Source organism: Plectropomus leopardus, unplaced genomic scaffold (genome assembly GCF_008729295.1).
Source record: "Plectropomus leopardus isolate mb unplaced genomic scaffold, YSFRI_Pleo_2.0 unplaced_scaffold685, whole genome shotgun sequence".
NCBI lineage: Eukaryota > Metazoa > Chordata > Actinopteri > Perciformes > Serranidae > Plectropomus > Plectropomus leopardus.
Window position 1 is genome coordinate 1 of NW_024675376.1, and position 3,054 is coordinate 3,054.

Here is a 3,054-nt window from a genome sequence, read left to right on the forward strand (position 1 = left end):
GCAAATAAATAAATAAAAATTGGCTTAAAAGTAATTATTCTGTAAAACATTTTTTAAATAATTAAGATGATTACAGATATCGTTTGGACATTTTTCCCTAGCTTTTAAAACATTTTTTCCACATCCATTAATTTCTGGCAATTTGTGAGAATCCAGTTGCCAAGTTGCCCATTGCCTTTCTTCCCATGTTTTTTCTTTTTTTTTTTCTTTAAAACAAGCCAGTTCGCTTGGTGTTCGAAGGGTTCTGGACGCAGCACAAGAAAAATGATGTAGATCCAGGCTCCAAAGGGTTAAAAATCTGATAAACACCAAGATTATTTTCTTGAGAAAAAGTCTAATCAGTTGCTGTTTGTTTTTTTCCAGGAAACTCTGAAGAAGCACAACTTCTTCTTCTTCTTCACTAAAACTCTGTTCAACCGCACCTACATCCATCTCAAACGTAAGTCCAGAGACGCTTTTATTTCTGATGTATTTACTCCTTTATCGATTGATTTATTTCCATTTTCCACCTGCTAGTCACGTCTGAAAACTACCCATAGATAATGTGGTGTGTGTGTGTGTGTTTGTATGTGTGTGTGTGTGTTGGATGGTGGCAGAGAGCTGTAACTCGTCGTCGCCCGTCCAGTTGAATGTTTCCTGGTATCTGAGGAACTCCCACTGCCACGATGAAGTCTTCAGCCTGGACGTGAGACATAGATTCTACTCTCTACTGTACTTTACTGCCCTAAATGTTGCAGCTCTTTAATTTAATGATTCTATTGGCAGCATATTTAATAATCATTTAATAGTTTAAGTCTTATATTGTAGTAAATTTAATAATTTTAAGGTCTGGAAATGTTGGTCGAACAAAACAAGATAGTTGATGAAGTCACTTTAAGCTCTAGAGTAGTGATGCTCAACTTACAGCCCACAGGCCAAATGTGGCCCCTGATAGGGTGCCAGGGGCCCCCCAACCATTTTCTAATTCACAATAAAAATAAAGTGATTCACACTGAGAATTGTTTTTGTACTTTTAGTATACATAAGGTGTAAAAGTGCATAAAACAGCATCAAAATAGAACTTGTTGATCGAAAAAGTGCCAGTGGAGCATCCCCCACACCCCCCGACAGAGGTCCCAGCTAAGGCCCTAATGTACTGAAAACCACAGACACATCCCAAAATCCTAGAAATGTCCAAAATCTGAAAAATGTCCTAAAATCCTAGAAAATATCCCAAAAACCATGAAGGATCCTAAATTAATCGTGTACAAATCAATCAGACTCTGTGCTGCGTGCCTCATGTTCCTTACTGTTTGTTTGTTTGTTTGTTTGTTTGTTTGTTTGTTTGTTTGTTTGTTTGTTTGCAGGCAAAGAGGGTGGGAAGTTACTTCAACTCGACGGAGGTCAAAACAGGAGGAGGAAGTGGATATTATGTTTTTCACCAGTATCCTGCCATCGTCTGCCAGCCACACTTGAGCCCCAACAAGGTGACACACACACACACACACACACACACACACACACACACACACACACACACACACACACACACAGTGTATTCACTGACTCACAGGTCAAACACATCAGTAGTAAAGTGAGCGAATGTGGTGATTGTGTTTGTTTGTTTGTTTGTTTTGCGACAGTTCGGCCTGGAGATATTTGACCCGAAAATACGACTGACAGAAGCGCCGCAGCCACAGGTGAGACGCTTTGTGCTTCTGTCCGTCTCAATCAGAGCGGCACAAAAACAAGCTGACCAATCACAGGTCATGTGGCCAGCTGCCGTGTAGCTTCAGGCGAGAGTTTAGATCAGGCCCAAAAATCCATCCCAACTCTTCCTGAGCCTGTGCACGTCCTCTCCCAGCCCGTCCCGTTAGCTGTATTTATGGGCGGAGCCTAAACCTGACATTTTTTAACAAGTTGTATGTTATGATCAAAGTTTAAACAAATAAGCGCAACACAGAAGCATGCATTGTATAACAAAATAACGTGTTTTAAAGGAATCCAAAAAACACTTAAAAAAAGATCTATAGCAAACAAAATAACTTTGGATAGCCTTAGTCTAATATAATTCAACAAGGTTTTATAGATTCATATAAAATATTTTGTAAATAAATTGAATAGTTATTTTTACTTCATAATTAGGTAGTGCAAAACACTGAGTCAGGTTGATATTTTAAAAAAGGCAAAAAAGGACAAGGCTACGCACACATATAATTTGCACTTAGTTTAGGATATGAAATAAAATAAAATGTATTCGAATCAAATAATAAGACTAAGTAGTGCCAACGATCAGGTGGCTGTAAACAAACAAGAATGGCTGAAACGAATAAGGCTATACACACATACATTTTTTTATTCAGGCTATGTTATAAAAAGTAGCTGCAACACCAGCATACGGTCACACATGTTGTCACTCACGCCGTGAGAACTAAAAACACACAAAATCAAAAGATAAAATGATCGATACAAAACGTCTCACAGAAAATAACAAAAACTCTGTACCTCACTGGCTGCGTTAACCTAAAGAGGAGAACAGAACGGTGTGGAGCGTCTTCACACGTCGTTATTTTATCTCACAGTTCATCCTCTGCAGCGATTCGACTACTCAGCCTCCATTACCTCGCAGGACGGGACCGCAACACTGTAAAAATTAATCAGTTCCAGTATTCCGGTACGCAGGTCCTTCCAGAGACGTGTGTTTGTATAATTCATCTTAAACCATATTAACTTTAATTAACAAAAGACACACAAAGCATGATTTGATTCAACTCAAATATTAATCATGAAATTAAAGGTATAACTGCAACTTATGGCAGCTACATAAAGTCAATAAATTGTATTCAAAACTAAAGAAAAAAAAGAAAATCAGATGGACAAGTTGATTGGCAATATAAAAAAAATATTTAAAAAAGCCTCACACCATAACTTGACCCTAGAGGGTGTGGGGGGTCCTGACGTGACCCAGCTGCAGGTCCGGTTGGGTCCAGCTAGGCCGCGTCGGGCCGGCCGCTGGCTCAGGAAGAGAGTCAAACCTCTAATCCAGGCAGCCTGAAAGTGTTATTAGTGTTTTTG

At 39.1% G+C, this 3,054-nt stretch overlaps 1 long non-coding RNA gene across 1 annotated transcript; it reads left to right on the forward strand.

Annotated features, from left to right (window-relative positions):
- The first annotated feature begins 361 nt into the window (after nucleotides 1–361).
- On the forward strand, nucleotides 362–1,703 carry LOC121939958. Its single transcript, XR_006105552.1, has 4 exons — nucleotides 362–439; nucleotides 597–685; nucleotides 1,347–1,466; nucleotides 1,623–1,703. It is a non-coding gene; the product is annotated as an uncharacterized LOC121939958 (long non-coding RNA).
- Nucleotides 1,704–3,054: the final 1,351 nt, after the last annotated feature.